The sequence below is a fragment of the Molothrus ater genome, chromosome 2 (genome assembly GCF_012460135.2).
Source record: "Molothrus ater isolate BHLD 08-10-18 breed brown headed cowbird chromosome 2, BPBGC_Mater_1.1, whole genome shotgun sequence".
Lineage (NCBI taxonomy): Eukaryota > Metazoa > Chordata > Aves > Passeriformes > Icteridae > Molothrus > Molothrus ater.
Window position 1 is genome coordinate 5,584,359 of NC_050479.2, and position 17,334 is coordinate 5,601,692.

Sequence of the window (17,334 nt, forward strand, 5' to 3'; positions counted from 1 at the left end):
GAAGGAAGAGAAAGGGCTTCTCCCTTTCTGTTGCAGCCAAGGTATTCAGCTCAAGCCTGTCATGGGACTGTACCCTCAGAGTGGAGCTTTTTTATCAGCAAATATTAAATCTAAAAATAGCAGGTGTTTCTGCCAGAGAGCAAGAGCAGAGGTATCAGAGAAAGTTGTTGTAGGAGGGGCAAGAACCTCCTGCACATTCCCTTTGCTGTCTGCAGTTGAACTCTGCTCTTAGCTCCACATTCACAAAAAAGGGGATCGTGCCAGACTTATCCTGAAATATATTGTGAAAAATGTCAGTCACTTGTTTTTAAATTTTTAAAAGTTTAATGGTAATAAAATGGTTATAAAAATAGTAATATAATTAGAGTCATAAAAATTTGGACAATTAGGATTTAGGACAATATGAGGCAATAAGAACAAAGAGTTACAGACAGTCCTGGGTACCTCTTTCTGGGCAAAATAAGCCGGAAAAAAGGACACATGTTAACAGAGGATTAAACCTTAAAAGCAATAGCCTGTTGCATATTCATACACCTCCTACATGATGCATAAATTCCATTCAAACACAGGATTCTGTCTGGTCAGTGTCAGCTTCTTCCTCTTAATCCTGACAGTGTCTTCGGGACTGAGTGAGGCAGGAAGAAGTTCATTTCTTCTGATAAGAGAGCAAATCTAATAAATTCCTTTTTCTCTGAAAGATTTCGGTGTCCTGTGGCTGCTATCTGATGCCAGTACCTCATTCCTCACATATGTTTACAGAAATTTCTTTGTTTAGGGAAAGAACCCGGTGGCAACAGAAAGCTGCAGAAAGGCAAGGCACCATAGACCCACAGCAGGCTCGCTGCTGCTTGCCCGGCTCAGACGAAAAATAAAAAAATATTCTTCCCCAAATCTCCAGGCGTGGGGAGGCAGTGCAGGAGGCTCAGGCACTCCATGGGGGCTCTAAAGCTTTCCTGCCTGTGCTTTAGCCAAGAAGCCGCCTGAGGTGCGTGCTGGACCATCCTGGCGGCAGAGGAGCTGCTTTCCCTGACCTGCACACGGAATAACCGGCTCCGGAGATGCTCGGGGGATGCTCGGGAGGAAGGCGCAGCTCCAGGGGGATGCAGGAGTTTTCCATTGCCTTTGCTGGGGCTCCCTCCGCTGGCTGGAAGGGCTCGGAGCCCGCAGCTCTGCCCGTCCTTGGCAGGAGCTGAGCCGGGCATCATCCAGGGCAGGATTCCCTCTGAGAGGAATGGCAGATTTGTCTTTACAAACAAGCTGTGGGTCTGCTGGGAGATAAAACCAGCACTGGGAGATAAAAGAAACAATGGGAAGGATTCCACTGATTGATGGATGGAAAAAGAGATTTTGCTTTTACAAATAAACTTTGGGTTTGCTGATAAACAAAATTAGACATTGAAAGATGATAGAAACAGTGGGGAAGAAAAGCCCCTAAATTCCATAAGAATTAAAAATTAAAAGGGAGGGTTATACATTAGAGGGAAATCTCTGGTGTCAGGCATTCTGGGCAGTCTGTACCTCTCAAGTACCTCAGCCAATGGGGAGAGAAGGGAAATACAGCTGGGAAATTGGGATAAAAAGGAGTCTGTGTCCTCCAAAAATTTGAGAGACCCCAGGGGAATGCGCCATGGCCTCTCCCCTTATTCCAATAAAGTCAAAGGACTCCTCTGTCTCCTTTTTGGACATAAACCTCTGGTGTTTGTGCATTAATTTTCCTAAAACCAACAGGACCCTGCTGAGTGCATGGGGTGCTCGGGACGGGCACCGAGGGGACAGTGGGGCCCAGAGCAGGGCTGTGAGTGACCCAGAGCTCCAGGAACTGGAGATTTGCTTCAATGGGAGGGTTTCTGCAGTGTGGACTCTCCCCAGTGCAGCTGCTGCTGCCCTGTCCCCACCAGGAGCCCTCTGAGCAGCAGGGATCTCCTGCTGCTGTATGATAATGTAGATCCCACAAGGAATTTTATGCCTCCATCTCTCTTGCTGGCATGTGAACCAAGGCTGCCAAGGGTTGTGCTGCCCATATTTACCTCAGTTCAGAGGTGCTGGGTGGTGCCAGGGGGGTTTGCAGGTGTCCCCTTGGAGCTGTGGGGGTCCTGGGGGAACAGAAGATGCTTGTGAGGGGACCCAGGTGTGGGATTCACTTAGGGGCAGGAGGGAGGGATAACTTGGGAAAAGCTGCTGGCACGGCAGCCCTTAGGAAAGAGCTACCAGACCAGCCTGAGTTCACAGAATTCACAGAATCCCTGCGCTGGAAGAGACCTTCAAGATCATGGAGTCCAGCCCAGCCCCAACAGCTCAACTGAACCCTGGCACCCAGTGCCACATCCAGGCTTTGTTAAACACACCCAGGCATGGGCACTCCACCACCTCCCTGGGCAGCCATTCCAGAACTTTCTCACTCTTTCCATAAAAAACCTTTTCCTAATATCCAGCCTGTTTTTCCCTTGGTGCAGCTTGAGGCCGTGTCCTCTGGTTCTGCCAGTTGTGAGGTGACATCTCCTGGTGCAGAGAGAGGAGCAGGATGGTCACTGCCAGGCCCTGAGAGGGGATGGGAATCCCCTCAGGAGCTCACAGGGTGAAAACAGGATCACCTTGCTGTGTGTGGAGTGCCTAAGAAGGGCTGTGGTGTGTGAGCTCTGCTCTCCTGGCTCCCAGCAGCCCCTCTGGAAGTCAGGGAGCTCCATGGAGACTGCTTGGAACCCCTCCTGCTTCCCCAGGCAGCCAGAGCTGGGCAAGGAGAATGGGGTTTTGCCATGGGGTTTTGTTCAGGGGCTTTTTGTTCCCAGGGCTTCCCCCTGCCCTGCACAGCTGCACTGCATGGGTGTCTGTAGGAGCATCAGGGATAGGACGGGACAGACAGAGATGAGAGATCTCTGCAGCCAGGTCATGGAACTTGGGGTTTATTGCAAAGGGCCTGGGGGCAGGGCCCTGCTGGGAGCTGCCAGCCACAGCTCAGAGCAGGACTGAGAGAAGAGAGGGGGAGAGAGGATGAGAGGGTGAGAGAGTAAGAGAGTAAGGGAGTAAAAAAGGTAAGAGCCTAAAAGGCTAAGAGAGTAAAAGGGTAAGAGAGTGAGGTTCCCCTTATAATACCATGAATCTTCTTCTGTGTTGAATATTCTAATTCTCACTAACCAATCTAGTACAAGATACAAATCCTATAGCATTTACATACAGCCTATAAGAATCCTTACATTACCAGACTGTGTTACATTTTAAACCCTAAAAAATACTCTTTAGACCCCTTCTGCCAAGCTAGTAGGGTCTGCTCTGACCCTTGGGCCTGTCTGCAAGCAGAGGGTTTTGTTTCATCAAAAGGGGATTACCTTCAGCTGGCCACACCATTGTTTTCCAGTTGCTCAGTAACTAAGGTATCTCAAAGCTTGCTTTCATTTCAATCTCACTTACAGTTTTCATATTCTCAAAATCTTTTGCCAGACAATCATATTTATAATCTTCATCTTCCCCAACAGGTGTCCCTACTGTGCTCTGCTCATTCTGCCTTCACACAAATCACTCCCAATGTGAGCAGGAGGTGGGGGCCTCTCCTGCTCAGACTGTCCTGATGTGAGCGCACAGATGTACAACAGGCAAAGCTGCACGTGGGGCTGTGTTTGTGGCCTTGGTTACCACAGGTGAGGAGTTACACCTGCAAAAGTGATGGCAGTGGAAACCTGCCAGCAAACAGGCTCAGAGGGGCAGCCTGAAGTGAAGCCTGAGCCCAAACTCTCATTTCTCCCCTGCCAGCATCACCCCTCAGAGCCAGGTAAGCTGCTGATGAGCTGAGCTGAAGCCAGGCTCTGCTCTCTGCACCTTGGAAAATTTTACCAGAAGTCAAGCTGCTAATTTTCAAAGCAAGGAGCTCTAATCCTGTGAAAATATTATTTCCAATTATGCCTTGCAGGATGGCTGATGCAGATCTTTTAGTCAGCCCTGTGAAAGCACAGGCATCAGAGCTGCTGCCTCTGACGCAGCTCCTGAGCTGTGGTGCCTCATGTGAATTCTTCCCATTGTTGTTTTAGCTCCTAATTTCAGAGCAGTCACTGCAACAACAGACTTTGCTGCCACCTGACTAAGGAAGCAATGAGGTTCAGGAAGAAAGAAAAAAAAAAAAAACAAACTAAAAAAAAGGTCAGCGTTGTTGCTAAGCTATATGCTCTTAAAGCATTTCCCAGCAGCTTAGCAAGAAGTAAATGCTCACAACGCCCAGCAGAACTGTGTTTTTGCAGAGCAGGGCCCAAGATCAATAGTGTTTACAGCACTGGTTTTAGCACTGAGAAGCAGCCCTAGTTGAAGAAACACCAGCTCAGGAAGTAACACTTGGGGTGTGAATGCGTTACAGGAAACCCACGCAGCACTGCACGGCTGTCGAAATGTCCTTTGGTGCCTGTTGAAATGTCCTTTGGTGCCTGTTGAAATGTCCTTTGGGTGCTGCACCACCTGAGTCCTGGGAAGGATCTGCTCTGCTCTGGATTAGCAGAAGACAAAGGGAGCTTCCCAGGAGCCCACCTGTGGGGTTAGATTTCAGAGCAGAGCAATGTTGAATGCTGCAGTAACACTAGACAGCAGTTTCACCACAAGATTAAAATCTGTTTGAAGCAGCCACAAGCAAGAGCACTGGTTCCTGTTAGCCTTGTTGGTATGAGAGAGCTGGAAGGTGACAGTGTCACGGAGAAGGAACCTGAACTGTGCTAGAAGGCAGCTGAAGGCACAGCTGGCACGAGGCTACTCAGCCATTTAGCCCAAATTAAAGTCTCCCTGTGCATTCATTGATGCTGCTGCTGCAAGGTTTTTTCCCACTGCACCTGGAGCAGCTTTCCTGCAGCCCCTGGGCTCAGGTGTGCTGATTTCAGTTCTCTGGCCTTCTGGTTGTGCTGAATGGCCAAAAGCCTCCCCATGGACCCTGTGCAGGAGCCCAGGCAGCTGCTGGCTCTGGGCTTGCAGCTGCCAAGGGCCCTGGGGTCCCTCACCTCAGCTCCCCCCAGCTCCCAGACTGCAGACACCCTCCAGGCTGATCCCAGAGAGATTCCAAAGGGAGTCCAGGATCGCTCAGGAGACTTCAGAACCGTGCTGCTGCAATCTCAGGGAGCTGATCTCAAGAGGTCCCAGTGAATTTTCCAGGTCTCATCTACCCCAAAAAGGGCCTGAATTTTATTTCATTACCGTCCTTACCAAAACAAGAGATGAAAGTGCTGAAGATGGAGTTAGACTGGAGGGAGCCTGCAGCAAGGGGGTCCCAGGAGCCACCTGATTCCTTGCCTCTGCTTGGGACCTCCCCATGGGCCTGACACACCTCTAGGGAAGAGGTTGTTAACCAGAGACTGAAAGTGGCTGGCTGCACCCTCACCTGACACCAAATATTAAACTTTATTAAAAAAATGAATCAGTTGTTGGCCCAAGAAGTGTGTGCATTAAGTACAGTTTGGAAAGCCCAGTGTAAAAGTTCTTTTGAAGGAAATGGTGTCTGTGGTGTGTAAGCAGGTTGTTCACCAGCTTGAAGTGGATCTTGACTGGACACAGCCAGGGAGCTGTGGGCAGTGGCTCCATGTCCAGCTGCAGGGCTGGGATGAGGGGTGTCCCTCAAGGCTCTGCCATGGCCCCAGGGCTCTTGCATGGCTTCCCCAATGGCACAGACAGCAGATCCAGCTCACCCTCAGCATGTTTGCAGGAGATGGGGAGCTGAGAGGGGCAGGTGACACTATGGAAGGATGGGACCATGCAGAGGGACCTGAGCAAGCTTGGGAAGTGAAACCACAAGAACCTCATGAGGTTCAGCAAGACCAAGTGCAAGGTGCTGCACCTGGGGCAGGGCAATCCCAGACATGAGCACAGACTGGAAGAATTTGCTGAGAGCAGCCCTGTGGAGAAGGACTTGGGGATGCTGCTGGACATGACCTGGCCATGTCAGCACTGGCAGCTCTGAAACCCCCCCATGTCCTGGCTGAAAAACAAGGGGGGTGTCCAGCAGGCCAAGGGAGGTGATTCTCCCACTCTACTCTGCCTTCACAAGACCCCCCTGCAGTGCTTGATCTGAATTTGGGGTCCTCAGCAAAAGAAAGTCCCATTGGAGCAGGTCCAGAGGAGGCTACAAAGATGATGCAGGGACAGGAGCACCTTTGCTGTAGATTCAGCCTGAGAGAGCTGGGGTTGCTCAGCCTGGAGAAGGTTCTGGGGAGACCTTGTTGTGGCCTTTCAGTATTTAAAGTGAGTTCAAAAAAAGGAGGGAGTCTGATTTTGTATAAGAGCAGACAGTGGGAGGATTGGTTTTAAACTAAAAGAAGAGAGATTTAGATTAGATATTGGGAAGAAATTATTTGTGATGGTGCTGAGGCTGTGGCACAGGTTGCCCAGAGAAGCTGTGGCAGCCCCATCCTTGAAATGTTCAAGGCCAGGTGTTCAGGCTGCATGGGGCTTTGAGCAAACTGGTCTAGTGGAAGGTATCTCTGCCTACAGCAGAGAGTTGGAACAAGATGATCTTGAAGGTCTTTTCCAACCCAAACCTTTCTGTAATTCTGTGAATGTGGGAATCACCTCCACGAGGTGAAGAGGGACTCCTGGGCTACCTCTGTGGCAGTCATTAAACCCAACCACTTCCACATCTGAGTGGCAGAGCAGCAGCACATGCCCATCCCAACCCTTTTTCCACACAGGCTCTCTGTGCCCTTTGTCTCTCTCGACAAATGAGAGCTGCAGTGAGCACCCTAAGGCAAGATCCGTGGCTCTTTAATCGCTGTGCCAATGCCTACAAAACAGCCTGCTTGTTTTATTCCCCCCTTATAAACTGCTTTCCTAAGCAGTTGTCTTCACTGGAATGTCATGGGAATTCTGCTGTGTTTCTACACCAGAAGTGGTCCTAAAATCATGGCTGCAAAAAAATGTCCTGTTAGCAGAGCTTGGGTATTGAGCAGGTACATCAGTGCAGGCTCACCTACAGCTGCTGTCTAATTACACATTCTACTAAATAGCTGGATTAACAAGGTCAAATCCTACAGGCTGTCATTCCCCACTCTGTTTTGATGTGGAATGTGAAAAGTGCATATTATATGGCACTATGCAGATATTTACTATATGTATTTTGTTGTATTGATTGGTAGTGCTGTATTAACATTTTAATGGTACGGTAAATGTAGTTTTGTAGTTAAAATGTAACTTTTGTAGTTAAAATAGGAACTATGTATGTGGGGTATTTTTTTAAGAAAGGAATGAGGTACTCACACCAGACAGCAGCCACAGGGACACCGAAATCTTTCAGAGAAAGAAAATTTATTGCTCCATTATCAGGAGAAACGAACTTCTTCCTGCCTTGCTCAGCCATGAAGACACCGTTCAGGATACAGAGGAAGAAGCTGACACTGACCAGACAGAATCCTGTGTTTGAATGGAATTTATGCATCATGTGTGAGGTGTATGAATATGCAACAGGCTGTTGTTTTTAAGGGTTAATCCTCTGTTAACGTGTGTCCTTTTTCAGGCTTATGTTGCCCAGAAAAAGGTACCTGGACTGTCTGTAACTCTGTTTTATATTGTCTCATATTGTCCTAAATCCAAATTGTCCAAATTATTATTACTCTAATTATATTGCTATTTTTATAACCATTTTATTATCATTAAACTTTTTAAAAATTTAAAACCAAGTGATTGGCGTTTTTCACAGGTAGATAGTGCGTGTCTGGTCCTGAGCTCTCCTACATCCAGCTGAAGGTCAGGAAGGACAAACTTGCTGCTCTGTTCGTTCTTCCTGGTGATTCCCCATCCCTGGTCCATCCCTGTGGCCAGTGGAGCACAGAGTGCCATCTGCAGCACAGATCCAGCTGGGAGGAGGCTGTGTGTGCCACTCTTGGGCTAGCTGAGCTCTTGGTGCAAAGGTCAGAGCATACCACATGTGGGAGGACAGGAGGCTCCCTGGCCCTGTGCGATGACTTTTAGGCCGAGGATCACATAACAAGGCTTTGCTCTGGAGCTGAACTTCCCATTGCACTTGGAAGGGTTTAGGGAATGAGCTCAGGTTGAGAAATCATCCTGCAGGGGCAAGTTAAAGACAGTGCTTACCTCCAAAGGGTGCTGCTCTGGGAGATGAGCTAAAGAGGTGTGAAACAAGGCAGCAGCACCTCTGAAGCCTCAGCTCTTTCCTTTGCACCTCCTTTTGTTTGGTTGGTAACGTGATTTCCCTGCCTCCTGACTATTTGCACCAGGTGTTAGAAGAATATGGCCCATTTCCTAGGGGCTGCTGAGGAAAATGTAATTGTCTATGGACCAAAAGGAGCTGGGAGATGAACACTTTGAAAATCAGATTGGATTTAAGGGTGAGAATACGGCATCTGCCTTTGTCCCATATGTAGGGAATAACAGACAGCTAACAGAGCAAGTCGCTGGGATGGATGAGATTCCTGATTAATTCAGGTCATCTTGCCAGTTTGGGTGTTGGTGCTTTTCAGAAGTTTGGAAAAGCCTTTTGCAGTGCCTGGGAGCAGTAACAACGACCCTGCAGAAGCCCTTCCAGAGCTGGGCAGATTTGCAGAGCCTGGAGCACATTTTGCCTGAGTGCTTTGTAAAGGAAAAGCCAACTCTGCAGTGTGGCAACCTCTGGGAATAGATGTTAAATGGATGTAGAGCATATTGTGATCTCAACTGAGGGCTGAACATTGCATCTGATATGCTGTGAACACACTGGAAAAACTGCCAGCACTACAGTTTCTGGGGATAAAAAGCCCTTGCCAGCCACTGTAAGCCATGGAGCAGCCACATCCAAACCCTTGGAGTAACATTCACTGAAGAAGGGCAATGTCCCTTCTGCTTGGTGTTGTTAGGAAAATTAATCCACAAAACACCAGAGGTTTATGTCCAAAAAGGAGACAGAGGAGTCCTTTTACTTTATTGGAATAAAGGGAGAGGCTATGGTGCATTCCCCTGGGGTCTCTCAAATTTTTGGAGGACGCAGACTCCTTTTTATCCCAATTTCCCAGCTGTATTTCCCTTCTCTCTTTCCCCATTGGCTGAGATACTTGAGAGGTACAGACTGCCCAGAATGCCTGATACCAGAGATTTCCCTCTAATGTATAACCCTCCTTTTGAATTTTTAATTCTTATGGAATTTAGGGGGTTTCCCCCATTGTTTCTTTAATCTTTCAATATCCAATTTTTATCAGTTTATCAGCCAACCTAAAGTTTATTGGTAAAAGCAAATACCTTTTTCTATTCATCAATCAGTGGAATCCTTCCCATTGTTTCTTTCATCTCCCAGTGCTGGTTTTATCTCCCAGCAGACCAACAGCTTGTTTGTAAGGACAAAATCTGTCATTCCTCTCAGTGTGAAGACATTGTTCACAGGTCCTTACAAGGGCTGCACTTCTACTGACATGGCCTGGAATCCTCAGGTTCTGGGAATCCCAGAGGGACAGATGCAGTTTTTGGGAAGGTTGTCCTCAATTTCTTAAAGATACATGCCAATCTTTTTTTATGTTTTATTGATCCCAGCAGGTATTCTCTTGACTGATTTTTTATTTCTTCAAGCAAAATGGATCTTTGAGGGTCAAGATAACCCAGCCCCCTGGATCAGGGCTTGCAAATAAAGGGTCACAGCTGCAGCAGTGCACAGTGGCTGAAGGACTGGCTCATTCACAGTTGCAGCCTCTTGAAACTCTTGTCTTCAGAAAAACCAGAACCCCCCAAATTCCAGAAGAAGGTTGTGCATGAGAGGAGAAACAGTGCCCAGGGACTGGCAAAGTTTAGTGGTTGGAAGGGCAGGAGGAAGGGTGCTGTGTGCCAGAGTGAGCTGTGAGACTCTCAGGAATACTTTTCCCATAGGAAAAGTCCCTTTGCCCTCTGTGGATGCTTTCTTTACACACATTTTGAGTAGGGCCAGTACCACAGCCAGTGTGGTCATGCCTGGATTCCTTTTTCCCCTTTCCAGGGTAATCAGCACCAAAGTGTGAATGTCTCCTTGCAGGTAAGGAATGTCTCCTTCCAGCTGGGCAGCAGTGCCCACCCTCGAGAGGAGCAGAGCTGATGGAGCCCCCAGGACCACGTTTTGTTGGGAACATAGGGATGATTTAATATCAAGATTTAATGTAATGACTTAAATCATCCACAGGGATGATTTAATGTCTGCCTCCTTCTCTTATCCTTCCTGTGCTCCTGGGGCAGGAGCTTCCAACACAGTCTGGGACAGGAAGAGGATGGGCACAACAGGGACATAAAAGCAGTGAAATCTTCATGCCCTCCAGAAAATGGTGGCATGCTTTTAACTGGATTGGGAAGAGCAGGCAGCTCTTTAGAAGCACCAACTCTTTTAGGAACCATGGAACAGGTCTGTAAAGCAACACAGACCCAGAGGAAGGCTGAACAGCACTGACAGGTTTTAATCACCCTACAGCACAGAAATGCACAGATTTCCTGGTGAATATAAAACTAGAGAGTCAGAGTGAGAGCAGGACCAAGGCTTTGGAGGTAGAAAGGAAGGCTGAGCACACTCAATCAGTGGCAAAACAGTGGATATCACTGAAGGAGAGTTACCTCTCAGATCTCTCTGTGTGGCTGCAGAACATTCCTCCTGTTGTGCTCTAGGTGGAGAAAGAGCACCAAGCCTTGGGCAACCGACTGCAGTTTCATTTGCTCATCTGCCTGAAAGCTGTGAGAAGGCTCCAGAACCATTCTCCTCCATCCACAGCTGATCATAAGGTGCATTATTTAAACCTTTCTAACAGAAAGCACCCTCTTTTGGGTCACTGAAAAGCCCCTCTGTGATCTACAGGTCACTGTGTCAGGCTAGGGAGTGAGAAATGTTATTTAAATACTTTTATGTTTGCACGCTGAGAGTTTAGATTTGGGACCTTGCATTTAAAAATAATTGTTCTGAATTTCCCTCTGTTATTGCACCCACAGCTGCAACTCCCCTCCACTGCACCACTTTTCCCAGAACTAACATGCAAATTCTTTTATTTATTTTACACAGCAGCTGCAGCAGGGATTTTTTCTGTTTGCTTGTTTTCCCTCACTATATTTGGTCCCCCAGCTATGACCTCTTGGCAAAATGCATGCAACATCTGGGAAGGAAAAAAAAAAAAGAAAGAAAGTGAAAAGAGGGGTTGTTTCAGACGGCAGATGCTGTGACAATCTCTATCATTTAACCTTAATTATACACAGCAGAGCCATGGCCATTGGTGTAGTGTCAGCAGCAGCAGTGATCCCATCTGCTGTGCCTGAGCACAGCACTGTGCTGTGGGTTAAAGTCTGGGGAATTCTCGGGACTTATGCTGCTCAGAGTGACCCCAAGATATGTTAGAAAGTCTCTTTTCCCAGCCCAGCAGTTGAAGAAGGAGTCAGAACTCTTCAGTTCTTGGTCTCAAGGTTGTTTTTTGTTCCTTATCTATAAAATTTTTTCTCCTGTCCTGCCGAGGTTCGCTCAGCAAGACAGTCTAAGGCACTCTGCCTGCCCCCAGGGCAGTGTTATCTTTTTATACTAAAAACTACGTGTACATTATTTACATTGCTTTCCAATACCTGTCACCTATGTTAGACAGTGAGCTTCTACTCTAAACCAATCCAAAAGTGCCAACATCACAGCAGAAGATGGAGGCCAAGGAGAAGGAGAAAGGCTGGGCATGCCCAGATTCCTCCATCTTGCCTCTTGAACCCCCATTCTAAAAACCTCAAAAATCTATTTTTCACCCCATGATAAATTCACTATTATTCTACTTAAACTTTCTTGACTTGTAATTCCTCATATAAAGGTGGTAATTTGCTACATGGGTCAAAATCAAAGTCACAGGTGTCCTGGGCTCTGTGCCAAGGTCTCTGAGCCCCCCTGGGCAGGGGCTGGAGCCATCCAAAACAGCCAGAGAGATGTCTTGGCTTCCGACAGGGAATGTGATGCTCTCCAGTTTGATTGTCCCTTAGTCTGCAGCTCCTCCCCCAGAGTGTGCTTCTGTCTGGCCCATATAGTGGATATTTTCACCCCCAACAAAGGGGAGAGAAATGATGCATCTGACTCCACTAGTTAATTACTTTATTATGTGATCTTATTCTATACTATATTACACTATATTACATTACATCTAAACTGAATCTGCCAAGCACTCAGCACCTCACACTGCACAGAATCTTGTGACCATCACCAGACAGTCCTGACTTCACACACACACCTGGCCCTGATAGATCAAGGAAACAAAACACCATCACTCTGGGTAAACAATCTCCATATTGCATTCTACTTTGGCACAAACACAGGCACAGCAAATGATAATAATTGTTTTTCCTTTCTCTGAGGTTCAGAGAATGTGAATCTCAGAAATATTCTCAGGAAGATGTGCCTTGCTTTTCTCTGTGAAGAGAAATGTGGCTACATGTCGGGACCCAGGACATTCCTCTGGCTGCCCTGGGTGATTCGAGACCCTGGCAAGGGGCTCAGAGACCCTGGCACAGAGTCAAAAACACCTGTGCCTTTGATTTTAACCCATGGAAACAATTACCAACTTTGTGTGAAGATTTACAAGCCACAAGAGTTTGAGTAGAATGACTGAGTAGGGTGAAAAAGTAGAATGTTGGGGTTTTAGAATGGGGGTTCAGGAGGCAAGATGGAGGAATCTGGGGGTGTCCTGTCCTTCTTCTTCTTTTTGTCCTCCACCTTCTGCTGTGATGGTGGCACTTTTAGATTGGTTTAGAGTAGAGACAAACTGTCTAACATAGGTGATAGATATTGGAGAATTATTGTAAATAAAGTACACATAGTGTTTGGTCTAAGAAGTTAACACCACTCCAAGGGCTGTCGCTGTGCCACAACCCGACCTGCTGGACAGATCTCAGCAGGTCAGAGAAAGAATGCGATAGATAAGAGAAAAGAAACAACCTTGAAAATCAGAACTGAGGAATCTCAACTTCTTCTTTGGTCGTGAGGCTGGGGAAAAAAAAGCCTTTTTAATACCTCGGGAGCCATTTCAGCAACACGAAACCCGAGAGCCACAGGCCCGTGTGCTCTGTTTGCCTCACAAGCTCTGAAAGAGACGTCAGGGGGGATTTTGTGTCTCTGTTGTGGCTCTGGGGACGCAGAGCAGCCCTGGAGCTGGGGTGAGCACAGCAGAGGAGCCCTGCGGTGACGCACAGAGCCGGGCTCAGCGCTGCGCTCGCCGCTCTGCCGCGCTAATCCTTCCTCCAGTAACCCCCAGCGCCTCCTGCTAATGCTCATCCTCACATCAGTGCACACAAATCCAGCAAGAGGATTTGGGAGCAGCTTAGACAAATGGTTCATTAGGGTCTTTTCTCTGCCAAGGGATGTTTGTTTTTTTTCTCTCTGAGGTTCCCATCACTGAGCTAGCGTAAAAATAAATTCTCCAAGTCACCAGACAGCTGCCACCCTAACAGACTTGTCTGGCATCCAGGCGTGAGGGACAGGGATCATTATCCCATCAAGAGATGGCTGGTTTTGCTCTCAGTTAGGCTGCTGGATGGGCAGAGTGGGTCCCTTCGAGCCAGATAAAAGCTGTGATTATTTTGTGTTTCTCCTCAGCACGGGCAGATCTGCAGATCCTGTGGTGCTGCTCAGGTACTTCTGAACATGGTGGAGGTTCAGAGAGATTCACTCTTGTGAAGAGTCCTGCTCTAGAGCAGCCTCTGGATGTGTGCTGTTCAATCACTGTTGGTTTTCTAGTTTAACTTTAAATAACCCAGTCATACAGCTAGCCTGTGTGCACACAGAATCTGGTGCAGAATCGAGTTGGTTTCAGTGTCTGTGGTACCAGCAGGTGTCTCAACACCTCCCACTCTCCAGCCTGAGTCAATAACAAGCCTTGCCCATCCAAACCCCCTTCATCAGTGTCCCTGTTGGGTCTGATGCTGCCTTCCTGCCCTGTCCACCATCTCTGCAAGCCAATCTGCACTGACCAACAGCTCAACTTCCAGTCCCCCATTGCACCTGAGCACTAAACAACTCCTGCAGCATCACCTGCAATCAGGACCAACAGCTCAACTCCCAGTCCCCCATTGCACCTGAGCACTAAACAACTCCTGCAGCATCACCTGCAATCAGGCAGCTTCTGGAGCTTTCCTGGGTGGCTCAATGATTCATGCCATGATGTCTGCATTCACTGTTTAGTGCTTCCCCTCCAAGCCCTGCTCAGACAGAGAGAGGCAGACTCAAACCAGGACTGGGTTGTTACTGCACCATCACCAAGTGGCTGGAGGGTTTGCAGAATGTCTTGTCCTGATCAGACCACTCTCTTTCCATAGTACCTTCTCTTCCAGTCTTCTTTCCTCCAAACCTCCTCCTCCTGCCTCTCCTTCCCCACTACATCACCACCACTTTCCCCACACCAGCAGAAAAAGCCACTTTTCTTTGTGGCTACTCACTCTTCTTCCTGGTTGCCCACTCCTCCCTGTATTCCATACTTCCCAGTGCAAAGGCTGGGTATCAATCTTTGGAGAAGAAAATATCAAACCTTTGGAGAAGAAAATTTTCTTTGGAGAAGAAAATTCTATATGATCACCCTACAGTGGGCTCTGTAGGATGATCTGCTCAGTGCAGGAATGCTCATGTGAAGAAATAACCCACATGTAAACAGTCAAGAACACTGGAAGAAAAAAGAAAATTAGTCGATGGATTCAAAGTTATGGCAAGTTGTGATTTATTTTTGGAGAGGTCTCTACCTAAAGAGATATTTTATTTATTTATTTAATTATTTAATTTTTTGAGGTTCACACCAAGCCAAGAATGGACCTAATTTCTCATTTCTTCTGAAAAAATAGCCAGATTTTAATTCCTCAAGGTGTTGCCTCATTCGCCATAATTATTTGCTTTAGACAAGTAAGCATCACATCAGAAAACAACCCTATGCCCTCAAACTCTCTGGTCTGAAAATAAAAATGGGTCTAATGTCCAGAGCCAAGGGAATATTTTATGCAGAACAAGGGGCCATTGAAGGCTCAGGGAGATGAGATCTGGTTGCAAGGCAGGGGAACTCTCAGCAGCAAACTCTGGGGAGTTGCAAGCCAGATAATTTTATTTAAAGAAAGAACCAGGGGAGTGGAAAGGGCTGAAATTGTACCTCTGCCAAGTCATTTTACAGGATGATACTCACCTGAGATCTACAGATGGGGAGAAACATCACTGCTAAGCAGCTGTAAACTTCCAAACCTGCTCCTGTCCCCGTTCTCCTGCTCTCTGGGTGTGTGTGAGATGCTCTGTCCACATCTCCCACCCTCTGGGAGCTGCTGCAGGCTGGGAAGCAAAGAGCATCCCTCATTCCCTATGCAAATCCATTGATGAAAACATAAAATGCATTGTGCTGCTAAAACTTGCTGAGCTTGTTTGACTAAGTGCCAAGGATTAGCAGCACGTAAATTCACCATTGATTTGACAACAATGATATTATGTGCCCTAAACACTGATGGGATTTGTTCAGTGTTTAGGATGTGGGCTCTGATGTGGAAAAAAGGGATTGCTAGTAATTTTTTAAGCCTCTTTGGCTGCACCAAGGCAGACTGTTGATATTATATAAATTCTTTAGATAAAATAAATATCAGTCTTAGGATAAGTAGAGTGGATGTTTAACTTTTCCAGTGCACAGCTGAATTGTAAAGCTGACTGTGGATTGCTGTAAACTGTAAAATGAAAATTGCCCCATCCCTCTGAAAAGGGCAAAAAGGAGATGTTGGGGTAGAAAAAGAATCACAAAGGGCAGCAATAAAACAGATGATTATGCCTTAAAAGTGGTGAGGCAAAGATTTCTTTGTCAGTAGAAAACCAAAAATGTCCCCTCCACGACTTGTCCCCACTGTGATTGTTCCCTCCCTGGCTCTGGTGTTCAGCAGCTTTGCAGCCACAGTCCCTGTGGGACAAAAGCCATGTCAGCATCAGTGGGGACCACCAGGGACAAACCTTGGGGTACAGGGCTGACCATTCCTTAGGCAGGAGCTGCAGAGGTGAGGGAAGGGAGAGTTGTGGTGGTTTGCACCAGGACAAGCTTGGCCAAGAGTCTGGAGGGCAGGGGCTGCTCACCTGCTCCCAGCTGGGCAGCTCAGGGCTGTTTGAGAGGCACAGGAATTTGCAGGGTTCTCAGGGATATGCTGATCTCTCTTTACAAGGAAAGCAAGCCCAGTTTGGTGGTGGTTTTTTGTTTGGTTTTTTTTTTGTTTGTTTGTTTGGTTGGTTGGTTGGTTTTTTGTTTTTACAAAGGTGCTCAGCATGTAGTGACCTCCCTACTAACTGGCTTCTTTTTTTTTTTTTTTTTTGCTGTGAACTATCTCCCAGGAGTTGTTCTCAAGTGTTCTTTGCTTTTAATAAGAATCAGTAATTAATCTAGTTTTTAAAAAAATAGCACCTGCCATTTCTAATGCCAGGCCTGCCATTGCACTGCCCTGCAGCCCCAACCCCAGATAAGCATCGTGCAAACTGCACTGATAACGTGGCCTCCCTTCCTCCCATCCCTTATAAACTTCAGCAAGATGTCACCAGCACCCAGAACTCATCAGGATCACTGCTGTCCTGCTTTCCATTGTGTCTGGTGGGGAGAGAAATGACTCTCACTGCTGTTATAATCACCTGCTCCTTCCTCCATCAGCATCCCAGGTCCACCGTGGTGGAAAGTTTTGAAGCTCCTGGCCATGAGGAACAGGAAATGAGCCTTATAAAAAAAGGGGCTCTTCCCTAAAAAAGAAAGAAACAAATGCTCTGTGGTCATTTCTAGGAAAAGCTTTTAGTAAGTGCTTAGCAGCCAAAACTGATAACCAGGAGTGAGCCTGCCCTTTGTGCTTGACTGCTTCCATTCTGACTTCTATGACTTCATACTGACTTCTTGCATCCTTTCCAAAGCTTGGCCTATGCAAGATTAAGAAAAACACAGTCTTTTGTTCCTTTTTTCCACTCACCAGCTTTCTTACACACATTAAGTGGTATTTTCCACCACAGCAAGAGTGGCAGGAAGAAAACATGCAAAAAAAAATCACATTATTATTTACTCTAGCTTTGTGTCCCTCTCACGATCTTGTTTTTTGTAACTCATAGATTTATGTGAAGTGGAAACAGTCTGACTGGCATGCTGCAACAATTGTATCATTAAATATTGCCAGAGATTGCTCAGTCCCTTATATCATCACTAAACAGCTGACATCTAAACACAGAGGACCTTTTAAATGAGTATAGTTGTATTTTGGGGGTAGATATGTGTATTTGAAAGAAAAAGCCCTGGGATGCATTCCTGTTTTCCATGAGAACTATCTCAAGAGTTGCATCCTCTGCAGGGTGATAGGGTGTGGTATTTGCTGGGTCCCCAGGATGAAGGAAGAATTGAGAATCTGACTCCCTGTTCTTAGAAGGCTTAATGTACTTATTTATTATGTACTTATATT